The sequence below is a fragment of the Gambusia affinis genome, linkage group LG04 (genome assembly GCF_019740435.1).
Source record: "Gambusia affinis linkage group LG04, SWU_Gaff_1.0, whole genome shotgun sequence".
In the NCBI taxonomy this organism is placed as follows: domain Eukaryota; kingdom Metazoa; phylum Chordata; class Actinopteri; order Cyprinodontiformes; family Poeciliidae; genus Gambusia; species Gambusia affinis.
This window is the reverse complement of record NC_057871.1, coordinates 5,426,584-5,445,814: the sequence shown is the minus strand read 5'-3', so window position 1 is coordinate 5,445,814 and position 19,231 is coordinate 5,426,584. Positions and strand designations below refer to the sequence as shown.

Genomic DNA, 19,231 nt, shown 5'->3' with positions numbered 1-19,231 from the left:
TTTTTATTTTTATATACAGTGCTTGTGCTTAAATATGCAATTTCCTGTGCGCTCCACAATGTCCCACTACAACAAATGAGGGCCAAACAGTCTAAAGAGCTAAACTCAGCCTGTTGTCCCCTGGACCAGCAATGAGTTGCAAGCACACACACAAACACCTAACCCATATAAGAACGCTGACCTATTTGAAACTATAGCTGTTTGTCATCCCTTGCAGTTCATGCAGTTTATGCATGGAGCCAGTTTGAGCGTTTCTTAAAAGGAATTTAAGGTTTTTGCATCTATCCAACCATGATGCCCTTGGGTAAATTTAGTCTGAGGGCCAGTCAGTGAAGGTTGTCTGGATCCCTCTCCAGCTGACCACGTGCAAACATTTCTATCTCTGTATGTCGTCATTAAAGGAGAAGAATGACCACATTCCCTGAGAAGAGAAGCTTCGACCAGCTGGCAAAAACATTAAAGGAACAGAGCTGAACATCATCAAAGTCCCTGTTGTGTAATGTTTGTTCGACTGTGTGCGTGCGTGCGTGTGTGTTTTGGTGTGCAGTCATTCATCATTAGAGGTGCTGGTAGATTTGATGCAGCATTCACAGTGAATCTGCGCTACAGAAGCTTTAGTTACAGCTTTGTTGTTAAGACAAACAGGACCTTTTTCAAATACAAAGTTTGTTACAGTGCACCGCCAAATATGCGTGGACTTAATATTTTTCATTATACGATCGAAACTTTTGTTTGCACAAGTTTGCACAATGTCATTTTGTTCAGGTGAAGAAATATTTACATGTTCATCATATAGGTCCCTGCGGGATACCCCAACCTCATCACAGTGCAGCAGCGGCGGCACTCTATCCTCCTGCTTCTGGAATACATGCGAACACGCAGGTGTGTGATGACCCTGACAACCCTGTTTCCTGCACCTCTTCTCCCATACACACAGATGACAGTCAGCAAAACAAATCACACACTCTCTCCAGATGTTTTGCTTACAAAGCTGAGGACTCACTTTGAGGAATGCAGGCCAAATACAGAACGTAATCAGAGAAAGAACTGAAAGGGGATGCATTTAGTTTTATGAAACAAACAACGTTTTACAGTTGAGCACTAATAAGAAAGAAAGGCAGACACTTTTGAGGGTGTTATGGCAGGAACCGTACAAGACTAATTATTGAGCTGAAATTTCTGCAGTGTATTTTCACCTTTTCCAATAACGCTCACAACCCAGATCAGGTATTTGTGGAAGACGTGTGACCATATATCCAGCCTATAAAATGAGATAATATGTAAGGATGAGTTTCTGAAAAATGGATACTTTGGAGGAAAAAAGACTTGCCAATTCAAGGTATGCTGTAGCGTATCTACAATAAGAGTTTACAAACAATTACATTTACTATAAAATATATATCTGCGATATATTTTATAAAAACATTTTGACAGTGTGTTTTGGCTCTTTTTGAAGGAGGAAACCAACTAAGAATGCAATAATTAATTGCTGATTATCAAAAATATTGCTGAAATCAAAATTGCTTTTATTTGATTGTCTAAAAATGCTTAGGCAGCTTACACCTTCTTTCAGTGTTGTAATGTGCCCACCACCCAGAAGGGAGCACTTCTTTTCATCCTAAAGTGGAGCAAGTTGGTACAAAAATAAAGATGGCAGGGCCATCCCTGAACAGGAAATAAAAACGGTCCAAATAGTGTTTGTTGTGGCATGGAAAATGCATCCTATGCAATCCTGTTTCAAAATATAAACACTTGACAAGCTCCTTAAGTTTCACCTTAATAACATTCATACAGCTGTGCTGCATGATGGAGCAGCATCAACTTCTTAACCAAAAATGACTGATGTGCTTCAAATGGAAGGATGCGATGACAGAAAAACGTACGGCATTATGGAAAAAATTGCAACACAATTGAAAAAGACATAATGCCATTAAGCAAGGTGATGATCTTCATGAGTTAATGGATTTTAACACTCCCCTGAGAGGATTCATAACTACCTGGTTAGAGGGGAACTACAACTGGAAGGTAGCAGAATTGGAAGCACGACTAACAGCACCAAGTGTCGTTCTCACAACTGATTGGAAACTGTCCTGACAGCAGAGAATTACATCACAGTTTTTGTCCACTTCTTTGAGATGGGGCGTCGAGTAAAATCTTTGTTTCCCCTCATGAACCGCGTGTGAACATCTCTCTGTTCATGGAGAATTAAGTGTTTCACATATTTACATTTTCTATTCAGCAACCTAATAGATTCATGTCTTATTATATTTTATAAATATGTCTAAATTATTAATGTGAGAAAATCAAAATTTTTTGTTTATTCAGCCAACATGTTATAAAACTGACAAAAAATGGTAAAATCCATCTTTTTGAAATTCAGCATTTTATGAAAACTTTAGCTCTTTATTTTATGAAAAGACAGTCAACCCTCTTAACATAACATAAAACTTAAGTTTATTTAAAATGGTCACTTATCATATAACTATTAGTCTGTCAATAACATCAGTCAATTTTAAATTAACTCATAAATCAATAACTTGCATCCCTAAAACCAACATGGCATGTAACAGTTTAAGTTCAAAATGGCAGAAAGAGAAGAGGTAGAATATCTGCATTGATGGGATAGAATGGTGGCCAGTACCAAACATCCCATGGTGCACCTCTCCATTTCATACCTGCAAAAGCACCAGGAGTCTTTAGTAAACGATATATTTTCATTCAGCTTTGTTAGTGTGCGAACACTTGCTCATCTGCATCATTCTACAACAAAACAAATTTTGTGCAACTTCCAATACAGAATGCTTTGTAAGCATCTCTCAGTCAGGCTTCCATGCTCACCATGGTACTGAGACTGCCGGCAAGCAATTTTTTGCAATAGCCAAAAAATTGGCTGCAACACTGACTTCCAAAAAGAAAAAAAAAAAGGAATAAGGCCTAGCAAATGTTATGACTTGGGAGAACAATTTTTCTACGAGTTTTGTCAGCACGTGGTTGACTGGTGGAGCAAGCAAACACATGACAACCACTTCTAGTGAAGAGTAACATCAGAATTATGAATTAGCAGCAAATTAGTGAGAACCAGGTTTTTTTGTTTTTAATATTTAAATAAATTGAGATTAGAGTTTTTTGAGTGCTTTCTTGCTGCGTATGCTGTATCAGATATTTTCTGGGGGAAAAAATAAACATTGCTCATTTATTGGGTAAAACGGTGCAAACGGAGAGATGCAGGAATGGGAGCTAAACAGAAAAACCCTGACATGCAAAATACTTCAATAAAGATGAGTTAGGAAATAGAAATGAATTAAGATAATGATAATTATGATTGTCTGCACAAGGATTTAATGTTTGCAGGAATTTTGTAGGTGAGTTAAACTGTAAAGCATTTTTAAAAGGAAGATTTTATTTTATTCAACTGTAAAAAACATGAGATTCTTTGTTTTGGAAAAAAAACATTGAAATTCTTTTAAACACCTTGTAAAATGATTCAATGTTCAGGTTAACAACAGCCTTGTTATATTTGTGAAACCTGAATAACAGCACATGGATAAATTAGGCTATTGAATTATTGAACTCTTTTCATTCACTGAATAATTACATATTTTTTGGTTTAATATATCGGGTTAGAACTGAATAGGTGTATTTCAGAAAACATAAGAAAGGAAAAGTGGACTTCATAAAATAATAAAATGGATTTTACAGCTTTAAACTACATAATTAGACACCTCATGCTGCAGAGGTTTGTTGTCTGTAACACACAGAAACAAGAGACTCCAGCGTCTTAATGTTCTTTTTTAATTTTTTAACATTTCAATGTACCAACATTTATTATACTTTGGGAAACATTTTTAATGATTAAATGTTGTTCATTTATCATTAGATTCAGGACACAATAATTAAAAAAAAAGAGGAATCTGGAGGAAAGAAAAATATTTAAAGTTTCAGTTTAAAGAGGGACACTTGATCCTGTTTCTGTTCCAAGATTTATTCCCTTTACTGCCATTTTATTTATTCATTAGAACAAATAAATGTGGTAACAATTAGCATTTTATGTATTTAACATAAATCCATATGACTGTCTGGAAAAAGACCTTAATAAAAAATGTGTCCCAATGTGTATATATATATATATATCTATACATAGATATATCTCTCTCTATATATATATATCTATATATATATATAGATATAGAGAGATATATATCTATATATATATATCTATATATATATATATATCTATATATATATATAGATATAGAGAGATATATATCTATATATATATATCTATATATAGATATATATATATATACACACACACACACACACGCCCATACACGCACACACAAGCAAAAAGTGATTTCCTTTCTTTATCATGAAATTGTGACTCAGTAAAATTAACATTTAAGTAATGATAAATATTGTATATTTTATGAAAGTAAAATAAACGACCATCTTTAGGCCAATTTATGTGCATCTTACAAAAACATAAACTGCTTAGCTGCTCTAGTACCGAATATTGCCACTAGGAGGAACCTCACACTGTCCAAAGCACTGGAATTACAGGAGGAAATTAGAGGTGTGTCTGCTGATTATCTGTGAGGGCTGAACAAAATTCTGAATGAGCATGATTGTGTGTGATTTATAGAAGTGCATAAATACTTGTCTGTGTCTAATACCAGACAAGTAATGTCTAATACTAGGCACATGCAAGAGATGGGCTTTGTAGCAAAATAAAACATTCTCTTTCCACTGTGTTTAATTTATTTAAATAAATAATCATCAATGTATTGCTTCTATAACCAGGCCCAAGCTAAGCACATTTCAAATTGTCTTTTTTCATAAGTGTACAAATTTTCAAGAATTTTTGATTTGTAAATTAATGCTGTATACAATCTTTGTCAATTTATTCCAATGGCTCACTTTGAATAATTCACTATCCTCTTCAAACTGCAGTCTGAATACAATATGCATCAGGGATGCTTTCAGAAAAATTCTTATAAATTCATTTCAGTTTAATTTACACACACACACACAAATAAAAAAGAGAGCCCTACACACTGAACATCCCAAGAGGGTTCGTACAGATTAAATGAGTCTTTTCAATCATCCTTGACAGAAACCTCAGAATCTGCATCTGTAGTACATGAATGTTCAGAAATGCAGAAGAAAATGTCATTTATATGTAAAATGTACTCAACTTTCTGCTTTTAAAACTCCTTAATAAAAGTAAAGAAAGGTATTCATCTTCAGCTAACATATAAGTACTCCTTTTTGTAGTATTCTGCCAATATGCAAGATCCAGTACAGCTATGCAGGCAGTCTTAACATGAAAGAAATGCAGATGCATGTAAACCACTTTGTGTTTTTTTTAACACTTGAGACTATCTTAAGCACGTTGACCTACTCAAAAAAGAAACAAAGAAAACAATTACTTAGAACAGAAACACAACACTGACAACAGAAAAAATAAAATAAAAGTCCATAAATGTTCAGATGTTAAACTTCATCTTATTTTGTCTTTTGTTTATCTCACATAAAAATTGTATCGTTTTTCCTTTTCAAAAATCCTAAAACCTAAAATGATAATAACAAAATTATATAAATTATGATGATGATGATGATGATTTTTAAATAATTTAACAGAAGAAAGGAATAAGATAAAGATGGCGAGCCGGGACTTACATTCCAAGATTTCAATTTCCAAAAGACTAAAGCAGATTTTGCTTCTCCTTTTGCTTTTGTCATATGGACAACTACAGCATACGACGACTCAAATGGTTTACATATCTGGAAGAAAAACAAAAGCTAACATTTTACATTAACCAGAAGAATTCAAAGTATCTAAAAAGCAATGTTTTTTCATAACATTTCTTGTCCCTATTTTCCAAAGTGTGTGCATATCATAACTGTCTTCTTTGCTCGAATTTGTTTCAAGTCAATTCCAGACGTTCATGTGAAGCTTTCACAATAGTTGCTGCAAAGCAAAAATGTAAACCTAAGAATGATGGAAAGACAAAACAGTGCTTATTTTTAAATATAGCAGTGCACGTCATTCTGTAGTTACGAAACGTGTTGAAAAAAGGGCTCAGCCTCTAGGAACTCTGCCGTGACCCAATCCTGTGACAGAACAAAAATTGCATTTCGGAGCAGCCAGCTGTAGCAGTCAAATTTCAAACAGCAACGGCGACGTGTGTTGAGATTCCTGGTAAGGTTTATTTTAAAATTTGCATTATGATGTAAAGAGAAAGCTAGCATTGCATTTTAAAACCCAATCGGGGACTTATGTAAGAAAAACAAAACAGGACACACCTGCTTAAGTTGTTGGGGTGAAGAACAAAAAAGAAAGGGCGCCACAGCTTGGAGCCACTTGGAGTGATCCAAGGAGATAACACAGATAACTGAGGAGCAGATGGAAAATCCTGGGACATGCGCTAAAGGTTAAATCGGGTCACAATGTAGAATGTACTGGGGATTTAATGAAAAATACAAAGTATGATGACCGTGTACAATATCCCACATTCCAATAGACAACGTTCAAATTAAATGCAATAAAAATCATTCATGACTTTTGTAAGGAAAATAGCTAAATCTGTAACATACTGTTATCTACTCCTAATTTCTGCATATTATCTGTTTGTTTATTTTAGGAAGCTTATTAGCCAATTAAATTACCCATGGTTCAGACTAGGTACAATCTTTAATACTGGTTTCAATGTAATGAGAAAGAAAGCTCATTGCCAATCTGATATTCAAAGATATGTCCAAAATTTATTGCTAGATATACAAAACCAAATTACAAAACCAAATATGACGATTACGATCGGAAAACAAAAACTTCATTACACTGTTTTACTATATTTAGCTCTGAAGACAACATGTATTCCTCTCAATCGGGTGTCAATGAAGCGACGGTCAGGCTGCTGTGTAAAGCCGTCTTCAGTAAAACTTCTTCATGGGGTTATGGTCAGGACTGGTCAAATTCTATTTATTTATGTTTTTTTCAGAATTATGACTCTGAATTATGAAATGCCTTGTTAAAAATAAAAAAAGTTTCAGATTTTATAAGCTACAACTTATCATTAGTATCCACCGGAATGAACAATAAATTAGCTAAAGATTTGAAAAATAAATTTATCTTCTTTCACAAAAGCCTAATATTGGAAAAAATTATTTTTTTAGAAAAACTGAACCTTTAATTTGAGTACATTTAATCTGTGTTGATTGCTTTTCTCACAATTCTTCTACACCTGACAGCTAACTGAAGCTAAATTTCATCTTTCTAAATTGAATTCATACTGTTTTAATATAAACAATGTCCAGGAGCTTTGTAAATTGTAATCCATGTATCCACACACATATACATATATTATATATCCTCCCCACAGGTTTCACATAAGTTTTATTCCTTCCCTTCATGGATGCAGAGCTAGAAAATCTAGGGAGCTTCCTTCAGCTAACTGACAGAGTATCTAATTGCTTAATAACAACACATAACTTAACTGTGAGTATAACAGAATAAAAAGCTAGAGTGGATTAATTTTGTTTCAGCGATGTGCTTCTGAACAAACTATGAGGAAGGTCAAACATTGTGTTTCTATTAAATTTCAAGTAAAGATTCAAACACACTCACTGGCACAAATGTGGTCCTCTAATGCAGCACTGCACTGCTTTTATCACGCTCTTCAAGGTGAATGATCCCTGGTTAAAGTGTAAATGATGCACAAATCTCTCTTTCACTTCAAACACACAGGCAGAAGTCTGTAAATGCTCAGTTTAAAAATTGTAATAGTTAAAACAAAGCAACAAATTAAAAAGAATATAGAAGCTTTACAAATACCAAACCACTATATTACTAACAAAACTGTAGACAAACCCAGGCACAGAGACATGTACACACTGAGAGCCTTACAGTCTGATGGGGACAGAGGTCATGGAGTAGAAGATAGGACTGAACATAAGCGACTCCAACTGGAAGCAAATGTACAATTGTAGGAAAAAGGGCTGCTGAAATCGAGTGCCTTTTGGGTTTTTTAGTGTGCACAGGTAAATGAGACATGTTCTGAAGCATTTTACAGCACACAAAAAATGAACAGGCAATAAAACATCTCTGTGGGCCCTGTTCTGATTTATGCAGACGTTGATTTCTAATGTTAGGCATTTTGGAATTCTCACTTGATAATTACTTGCATAAAGTTTGTTTCTTGAAGTGTGGCTACATTTAAAATGTACTAACTATGTATTCTCTTAAAAATATTTAGAGAAAATTAACACCAGCACCCACATGCACATCACACACACACACACACACCCCCACACACACACACACACACACGCACGCACACACACACTCAATGCAGGACCAGGTTACAAAGAACTCTCTTCCTGTCACAAATCAACAAAAGTAAGTTACTTATGTGATTACACAAAGCTCCTAATTTACATAAAACTAAACAGAAGAAGGTGCCATACATTCATTTATCTTTTCCTTATAAATCACGCTATGCTACTCAGAAAGACTCAATAAATTACAACGAAACCAATGTTAAAACTGCATCTGTGTTTAACATGTATTTACATTTATAAAAAAAAGTCACTGATTTCCATTTGTATGTGTTAGATTATTCATTCATTCATTCATTTAAATTTGTCGTTTCATTTTTCGCCTGTTTCAAATATTTTATGTCTGAATAAATATGTTTGAATATGTCACCAGTTTAGTTAGAAAAATTGTCATGTTGTAAATTGTCTAATTTCCTATTTTGCAGAAGCAAAACAGTTGTATTAACGTCCTGAAGCAAGGGTGGAACAATTACCATATTTTGTGTGGCAACAAGGACACAGGTCTAAAACACACACTTTCCATACACACTATGTTACGAAACCCTGTGTGGCAGAACATGCAAACTAACTTTACTGTGTGTAGAACATCCAGAAATATCCTGTGGGCAGGTCAGTCAACTGTGAAGTGAAAATAATGACCACGGACCACATTAGGGAAAATACACAGTAAGGAAGGTGAATAAAAAAATCAGCTGAACTATTCTGTGAATAGCTGCATATTTGCAGGTGCAGGCAGGAAAGGAATACACAACTGGGAGTGAGCAGTAATGGTACTGCGCTCCCATTTGAGTGACTGAATCACATTTAGGGTTCAGTGCAAAGGATATCAGGACATCTATTGGCATAAACTGCAAACTGCATCTAACAAGTCAAAGTCCGAGCTTATCCGACCTCATCTGACCTCTGGCCTTATCTCACACATTTAAAAACTATTAATCCTCCTGACATCTTTCAAATGCATTATGGTTTATTTCTGTATCATTTATCATAAAGGCAACATTAAAATGTGGAAAAAGAATACGCACGAAAAAGAAACCTGTCTGTTTTATTTTAATTAGAGCGAGAGGAATGCCACAAACATATCAACCTGGGAACTAACAGTTTTATTCAAACTTAAAGTAAAGTGGTGAGAAAAAGTTTAAACACATATTTTCTGTGCTATTTCAGATTTTCTGAACCCCAATTGGATGCGGAAACATGGCCATGAGCACTGGAGACTTTTCAAGTCTGATTTTACAAAACATACTGCAGAAAAACTATTTGGAAAAACTGGTCTGCTACAGAGAAATATCTATTTGTACAGCATGAGCAGAGAAAAAACCATTAACAGCAAAAAGAAATAATAAGCTGTCAAAAGAGCTGAAAATTTTCTTTTAAAAGCAAGTAAGAAACGCAGCTTTGGTAAGAAGCTTTTCACATACGAAGGCATCTGATAAAGGTAAATTGATTCTCTTTATTTTGTTTTTACAGTTGATATACATTTTATTGCTCAGAATTCATTATTAGCCTATTGAACTATGAAAATAAATCAACTGAAATAAAATTGGCTTTATTATGATATACCTAGATTTAAAAAAGTTAAAAAAACAACAAATGATACAGTATCATTGAACTGTAAAATGGGTGCTAAAGGTGATAACTGAATTATTAGACAGCACCCCTTAATTGGGCATTGTTTGAAGTGTCTATTTTATTTTCACCACTTCACACTGAACCAATCCAGACACGAATGCAACTTGAAACACATGCAAAATTCCCAACGACCACATTATCTAGTTTTTAGTTGCTTAAAAGTGGGCCGCAGGAGCCATTTCACCGTTTTTCATCATTCGTGTGAAGTAATGAGGTAAACAACTGAACTTCCTCATGAATTCATCACTCACACTCATGGGGCAGATCAAACACAATCATAGGAACAATTAGGACTTTGGATTATTTGCATCAAAGTAAAAATTTGAAAAGCTACAAAGTCTTCAAGATTTCTTTCTGTCAAACACACCATAGTGAGTAACTAGGCACAAATGTTGTCATTTCTAAGAGGGCTGCACCTAAGTAAAAATAAAAACCTCTTTACCTAAAGCCCCTGAGAAATAAGGGGTTTCTGGATAAAATACCAAATTGATGTTTGGAGAAGGTAAAGCAGCAGATCAATACAAAAATGTACATTTTCCATGAACAGTGCGTAAGGTATAGACTACACCATCTTTGAAAGTCAGGGGCAAATAGTGTAACAGAGAGGGGATATGTGACATGCCAGCAGAGGCAAAGGCACTCAGAGTCTTTCATGCTGTTTTACATTTTCTGTGGTTTGCCATTTTAACCTTCCACTCCTTCACACACCGTACACACTCACACAAAACCTCCAAGAACTTTCTCTCCTCAAAGTAAATGAAAACTGCTTTATTTTTACTGAGGCTCAATTTAAATTGACAATACCAACTGTGAAATATGTTTAGCTTTAATTTGTTTTTGTTTCTGCTTTCTGCGACAAAAAATAAATTATGAGAATCAATGAACATAATATTGGCATGCTTTCCATTTCAAAGTTTAAAAGTGGTTCTTGGTTGTAAAATCATTTAATTAAAATAAGACACCTAATTTCCAACATTTTGGGAGAAACCTCAGAGCACTTCAATCAAGAAATTGGAAAAACAAAAAAAACAAAAAAACTTTTGAGGAGGCTCCGCTGTCTTAATTGCTCCTTACAATGTGGAACACGGCAAAACTTAAAAGGTCATAATTATGCTGACCACGTCACACGTCTTCATTTTTCCTCCGGTGTTATGTCAACATCTGTGAGCAAGGTATTTGGATGTTAAAGAACGGCAACTATTTTTCATGGAAAAAGGTGACGTGGGGTTAACTCTAAAGGAAGCAAACGTAATTTAAATAAATAAGCCGCAATTACATCCTGGACACAGTAATGTCAAATGGGCTTTCTTCTAGTTTTCTTTTTTTCCCTCATGTGTATCAGTGCGCTCCTACCTGCCAGTTGGTGCGGGAGTCCTCCGACCGCAGCCGCTTCTTCTATTCCACTTTTTAACACGAACCAACTCTCTCCACTTCAGCCAGCTGCCGTTTCTCTTAGCAGTTCGACAAAAGATTAACAAACAAACAAAAATAAATAAACCAAAATGAACACTGAGGAAAATCTTCGCGCTGAGTCGCCTTTTCCGCCACTTTTATTGCGCTTCTGGACACATTACTCTCAGCTAGGAAAAAACAGAAAAAGAATAAAAAACGAGTACGGTCCTCTCTTCCATCATTGTTTTAACTGTAACCTATGTTTGTTTTAAAAAAACAACGTCCAAGGCAGCGAGGCGCGCGCAGGTATGAGGACGCACGTGAAGGTGAACAAAGTGCCGCTTGGAAGGGCAGACGCACGGTTCGTCTGTCCAAGTGGCGATAAAACTAACATAGAGGAGACAGCGCTTCCATATTGTTTCTTCTCAGGACCAAGAAGGTAAAACCTCCTTTTTTTATTTCCTCTGCTCCCTATTCTTCCTTCCAAAACACCGGTCGCGCAGCACCTTCTCACTTAGGCTTTCGCAGCACAAAGCAAAAGACTCAGAAAGCAGAAGGGGGAGAGTTAGAGCGCGAGCTGTGCTCGAAGTGAGAAACTACAGTGTCCTGTGTTCTGGCGCTCGCGCTCAACTGAGAGCCGGCGCGAGCTCTCCTCCTCCCGGTGAAGGATGATGATGCGCTGCGCGACTCGGTAACGGTGTGCTGGGGATCCCCTGCTGCGTCCAATCCTGACGTCTTAACCGGTGCGCGGTTGAGCGAGCGAGCGAGCTCGTGGATGGAGATGGTTGTAGGGTGGCTAAGGGGTCAGCAATGACTTTGAACTGTGAGCTCTGAATATGACAGGTGACGAAGGAGGTGCGAGCAGCAGAAGCCAAAACTGCTTTGGCAGGTGTAGGTCAACATAGGTGTGTATACATAGATATATGCAAGCATACACACACGCACACACATGCACGCACGCGCACACACACACCCACACACGCACACACACACATATATATACTTTATAAAAAACACTTTGGTTTTGTTTTTGCTTTTTTGGGGGGAGGTGAGAGATAGAAGGTTTTAATTTAGAGTCAGAACATGAAACGATTTTATGACGCATGTACTAAGCCTTGTGGATTTGATCAGAGTAAGGAAGAGAGCATTAGTGTGCACACACAAAAAGATGAAGTATGTACACTGTCATGGAAAATATGACAGCATACTTTGTGTGTATATATATATATATATATATATATATATATATATATATATATATATATATACACAACACTTTGTATATATGTATGTGCTTAGTGCTATTTCATCCTGTTTGTGTACAAGCATATAGTCAACCATGTACCATGGGCCATGGGTCAGCTTATTTGTGTGAAAACCTATGTAAACCTTTGTATTCACATGTTCTTTTAATCAAGTTATTTCATTATATGAGCAAATTTACTCTATTATTATTTATTTTTACAAATAAAACAGGATTGTGTTTCCATATTTTTATGAATGTGTGTCTTTCATATTAGATGATCAGTGAGTTTGTGGGTTATTTTTTAGGTAGGCTTGTGAAATTTTCATGACACATACATTTGAGCTATCATGAATTGAGATGGAAGTCTGAGTAAATAGAATTGTGCAAAGGTTTGCAGTTAATTATTCTGTTTGCACAATAAAAGCAGGACAATAGGACTGGTGCCCTGCGTAACTCTGCGAGGGCTTAGCAGTTGAGAGGAATTTATGCTTAGTAGTTCTAGTGATAGAGATGGTAGCTCCAGAAAAGCATTTCATAATGACATTGAAAAAATCAGAAATAACACAGATAACTATTTAAGTTGAACAGGAATCATCCTGAGATTCTAAAGGCTGTGGAGATGCTTTCCATGGAGCAGGATACCGTGGGGATCATAGTAGTTTGATTCTTATTTCTACTAGTAGTTTTCTACTGTATACAGGAATATCTTGTTGCTGTCCTAACAAAATAAGAGTTGTGGCCGGTAGAGTTTGTTTCAAGTTTGTGTTTGACCAGGAATGTCCTCTTTCCACAACTCTGTTTGTGGTGTTTATGGCCAGTAGCAGTATAGCTCTGAAGAGGAGGATCTTTGGTTTAAGAACATCATCTTGGCTTTTTGTTGTGTGTGTATATGATGCGGTTCTGTTGGCATCTTCATGCTATGACCTTCAGCAGGCACTGGTGTGGTTCGCAGCCAGGTGTGAAGTGGTCAGGTTGAAAATCAGTTCCTCTTTTTCTTCCTGTCTTTTATTTAACCAGGTAAAACCCCACTAAAATCCAGATTTTATTTTCAAAAGGGATCTGGGCAGAAATCTGGATACACAAAAGTAAAACAAATTAAAACACAAAGTTTAAAACACAAGTTTAAAACAAATTACAAAATAGTTTAAAACCAATGACACAAATTGGTGGGAACATGTTGCATGTTTTTAAGAACCACTAAAAAAAATTCCAATGAAATACTATTAGACACCTTGAATTCAGACTGACCCCTAAGTCTGAGGCCGTTATTCTCAACCAGAAAAAGGTGTACTGCTCCTTCAAGGTTGCGGTGAAGTTTTTGCCACAAGTATCTCAGTGTTTGCATCAAATCAGTTGCTGCTCCACTCTGGCGCAGTGAAGTAAAGCAGCACTACTGAGAGCGTTATCTGGGTTTCCCTCCTGGACCCGTTTCTCCTGCAACTCGATTTTGGATATGCACATGGATGGATGGATAGAAAGATTTAAGCATTTTTCTGACTATCCCCATAGTCAGAAACATAGACAACATAGACAAATAAAATGATCAACAAAAGTTAAAGTGCAAGAGCAAAAATGACATATGCATATAAAATAGAAGTGGAATGTGACAAAAGGGGTATGAAGTCAGACAGTAAATTTGCAAAGAGGCAAATTCAATGAGATCAAAAGAAGAAAAAATAATACACATAATGTTTTAATAACAAACACATTTCCATCCCTTATGTTTTGTGAGAACATAAACAGGGACGTTTACTGGGTATAATGTTACCTACGCCAAATCTTAGGTGGAAAAAAGTTTTCATCCATCCATTAGGTAAATGTAGCCAAATACTTTCTTATTTGGGGACGATCCGATATAGTCCAGAGCCAGTAGTGAGTTATAATCTTTCAAATGAATATTGGATCTACTAAGGCACCTGGAATGCATTATTTTAAAAAAAGGATCACACCACCTCCTCACCTTTACATCAAGGGTTTGTCCAGTTACTTTACAAAGGGAGCTCATTTCAATATATATATATATATATATATATATATATATATATATATATATATATATATATATATATATATATATATATATATATATATATAAATAAATAAAGAGAGAGAGAGAGGGAGAGAGAGAGAGAGAGAAGGTGTAGAGGATACATTGTAGGCTTGCTTGCATTCCCTTATCCATGCACACACGTTTGCCCATGCCAACACTGAGGCACCCACTGACACGCCACAGACAGTCTTGCTGACACAATGACACTCTTCATCTAGGGACATTCTCTAAGGAAAATCATGCAAATTTATTCATCCTTTGGGTCAAAAGAAAGAAAACTTAAGGCAAAGAAAGATAAAAGAGTTAAAGTAAGGAAAAACGGGGGGAAAAAATCAGGGCAAGCTATCAAGAAAGTGTGAATGAAAAACTGAAAACAGAATAATAAAACAGCGACAAAAAACAAACAAACCGAAGGACAGGCAGAGGAGAAGGCTATTGTCAGGACTTTTGGCCAGAGAGGAGCTGTCTGTGTATGAATACTCAAGAGACACTTTGACACACACACACACACGCACACACACCCACGCACACACACACAAAATGCACTCATGGCATGGCCTCTGGTCAGATGGTGTGCTTTGTAGCATAGAGCACAAGGACAGGTGTGTATTCAAGCAAAACCCTTCTCTGGGAGTGGGGTGTGTCTTTGTGTGTGTGGTTATTATTCTACATGTGAGAGTTAAGAGTTAAAATTCAGACAGAATTGGGTGGATTAATTAAAAATGCTGACTACAAAGAAAAAAGAGAGGTTGCAAAAGTCTCACTAATGGAACCTCAAGTTTTAGTCACTCAAACTTTTTTAAAGGAATATAAAATCAAATTAATGATCACAACAAAAATGCACTCATGGCATTCCTCTGCAGCATAGTTGCTCATTTCATCAATGGAGATGCAGATAAATTTGGTAAAAAAAAAAAAAAGTTATCTTTTTTTTCTTCAATTATTTACTGGAATTCAGTTTCACACTTTCAAACTAATAATCTTCCTGCCTGTTTTCTGGTTCATTTATCCACTGAGTTAAAAAAAAAACCCCAGCAATAAATAATTATTTTTACCGTAATCAATTTCTCCTCTGCAACTATTAGCTCTTGTACTATAAATACTTTGAATGACCCCCTTACCAATAGGAGTGCACAAATGCTTTTCCTATAACATTTTATAAAGTTGGAGCATATGAAAGAGAGATTTTTGACCGTTCCTCACCTGTTCACTCAGATTCTGGGATTTGCTCTGATGTTTTTTTTCTGTAGCCTATGTCTTTTGAAGAGTCAAACTATACTTTTAGGAGTTCATGTCTTGTGCATTCTAATAAGACTCCAAAGGTCTTTGAAAAAGAAGTAATACCTAGAATCGCAAATCCTTCACCATATAGAGGATACAAAGTGTTTTTTTCTACATTTACAGCCTTAATTTTGTTAAAAAGTATTTTTCCTGACATGTCTCCCTAACAAATGGTTGGAATGCAGATAGCTTGTAATGGTTGCTATGGAGACTACGTGAGTCCCAGAGTCCACACTTTGCTGTGGTTCTGTAACAGTGAGCGCTGGACAAATTTTTACCTCCCATCATGCTCACTGTGCATGGTGGGAAGATAAATAGAGGTCTTCGAACCACCCGAGTGAAAAGGGGGCTAAAAGAGTGGACCTCTATGTCATGCCATGTTTATGCCCCAGGGAAAAAGAAAGTCATTGATTAATTTTGAGAAAGTTTCTGGAAACTGTTTAACTTTAGAAAGTGTGAAGTAGAAAAAAGGCAGATACTTTACATGCATCACAATTGTCAGGTATGCCAGAAATGTGGCATTTGCAAGAAAAAACAAAGAAAAACTGTTATTTCTAGTAGTGAGATTTGCTTTTCACACTGAACAAATGCATTATTCAACAGTGCCAATAGACATGGAAAGTGCTACATTATATCCTTCTGATAAATTTAGACAAATACTTTTTTGTACATTTTTAATGAAGCATCCCATGTTAGACATGCAGCTGTTAGTATTCCAGTTAACCCTGGTTCTCTTCATTAAACAGTTCCATTGGTTTTCTATGTCAGAACAATTCAGGAACCTATCAATGTTTTCATCCTTAGTTTCTGTAGACTATATTTTATACTTAGAGGTGTGAGTGAATCATGTGTATGGAATGTGGATGTTACATTGTCAGAAGAGTGCCACAAAATAGCAAAACAAATTAAAAATTGTGACATTTTGACGTATAAAAGCTGAACTAAAATCTTTCTCCTTCCAGGTTAATTTGGGTTTTTCACATGCACGTCTTTACCAGGGGTGCCAACTGATTTAAAGCACTCTATATAATACAAGGGTCCACAAGTCCAGTCCTCAAGGGCTACCATCCTGCAACTTTTAGATGCCTCAAACACACATGGATCAAATAAACGGCTCTTTACCAGCCTATTGTAGAGCTGAATGAATGCTGGTGAAAGAATTCAGACATTTTGGAACAGAGATGCATCTAAAACTTGCAGGACTGGACTTGAGTATTGGACATGGGGATCCCTGATATAGTATACAGCACAGATCCCCCCAAAAATAATAATCACTTACCTATGATTATTATTTTTCTAATATTGTTCTGATCAAATGTCTTCCAAGGTTCTCAAGACAAATGGCAGGCCTTTCTGGCAACAACAAACAGAAACATTACTTATTATCAATACCCTTTATTTATATATTTACATTCATAAAAAATACTTCTATGAATAACATATAAAAGCCTGGATGTCTGCCTGTTGGATCACAGTTTAGGAGAAGTCAAGCCAAAAGTTTAATTTCTAGCAGGAAGAATTTCAGGTAGAAACATTTGTCTGTCTGCTGAACGAGAGCACACACTCAAACTGTACAGTGTCAAGCCTAAGTGCTCAGGTGCCTTAAAGGAATGTTCCACACACAGAAAAGCTGAGACACATGCAGTTATAAAATACATTTGGAACCCCTCAGGAAAGGTGCTATGTCAGGCCGTTTTCCCTTACACAGTTGTACAAGAATACCTACACACATAATGCACAAATTCCCTATAGCAGATCACTTTACCGATGGATTCGGTGCATGTTAAATGCCAGATGAACCTTTCTGTACTTGCCTTGAGGGGATCTAAAATGTGCTTTCTTGACTGAGTCTGTGTGAGTTTCTGCAGTTCAGGGACCGAGGTATAGGATTCCAAACATCCAGATTAAAACCAGCATCCAGACATTGTAGTTTTTTTCTCAGCAAAACAAGCATTTCACTCAGAAGCAACGCCTGGCTTCAGGATGCAAAGAGAGCTGTCGGAAAAGCTCAACAAGTTTGCGTCCTGAACTGCTTGTTTTAATGATGACGGTTCTGAAAATCACCATAGCAATATTGATTATGTGTAAGGTGCTGTGAGACATGGCACATACACAGCTATTTATTGTAGACTTGGCATTGATTTTAGCTCAGGTGTATGAATCAGATATCAGAGGATATGAAAAGCATCTTCTGTGGTTAAGACTGGAGCCATGGATTTTAGGGGTAATTAATACTAACAAAAAAGGTATTATGGGTCTTTATTGTGGTATCTGAAAAAGGAAAAGACAGAATAAAATCCACTTCTGTCTTTGATCAGTCAAAGTAAAGATTACCTATGAATGACAGTGGATGCTTGATCAGACTTAAATCCAGGGACAATAAATGACATCCTTAAATTAAGAATAAATGCATCCTGAATTAAACAGAAAACATCTAGGGTAAATAAAAACATCAAAGAAATCACTGGAATAAGGCAAACCTATACATCTTGAAATGGTGCTTTGTTGACTGAAATGTTTGTATCGTGAAGTGTCTGTTAGAGCCGCTTTGTAATTAGTAGCAGACGTACTGAGTCGTATCAGGGTTAATAGTATCAGTTTGCAGTGGTTGCAAATGGTATCATATGCCCAGGACAAGCAATATGTCCAAATGTAGAAGAACAGGGTGACACAGGTGAAAAATTCACCTTGAACTGAGTTTCAGCATTTAGGTTCTTGCTTTAGACTTTTTAAAACAGGTTTCTGCGACGTAGTTATCATTATTTGGTGTATTATTTGCATTAGACAGAGATATTGCACATTTCATTTGCTGCAAATGAGAAATTAAAGTTCCAGAGGAGGGCTAAAAAAGTATAGATTTCATGCAGATGTGACAACATTGTTTTAGCTCACCATGAACTTTACGGTTTGCTCAGGTCATACAGAGACGTGTTATATACGTATATTGTTTGTCTCTTTTTTCAACCACTTTGCGTTCATGTTACCACACAAACGTCCATATGCAGAGGCTGAATCGACTGATTCTATGTCCACGCAGAGCTGAGTGGGATCAGACAACCTGGTGCTGGTCTGAAGAAAAAATTAAAGTCTCAACATTTATTTCTTCCTATAAAGGCAAACATTATGGAAATATGAAAATACATGCTTATATAGTCAGAAAAACACTGTACTATTTTTTTTCTCCCCTCCAGGGGGTCTTTTGTGGGCTCTAGTATCCCTTATTTGAAAGTAGGCTGACAGAAGAGGGAAGGGAAGAGGGGAAGACATGCGGTAAATGTCAACGGGTCCAGGAA

At 36.2% G+C, this 19,231-nt stretch overlaps 1 protein-coding gene across 5 annotated transcripts in view; it reads right to left on the bottom strand.

The window, feature by feature from the left end:
- Positions 1-19,231, bottom strand: part of LOC122829151 (teneurin-3-like) — a 314,256-nt gene that overhangs the window by 280,442 nt on the left and 14,583 nt on the right. For 3 of the 5 annotated variants that reach the window (XM_044113472.1, XM_044113474.1, XM_044113473.1), the window contains exon 1: positions 11,323-11,936. The exons of 1 other annotated variant lie outside the window; for it this stretch is intronic. The gene's annotated coding sequence lies outside the window, so the exon portion shown is untranslated. Of the gene's footprint in view, positions 1-11,322; positions 11,937-19,231 lie in introns of those variants that run through there. One more of the 5 variants, XM_044113477.1, reaches the window with a different exon arrangement.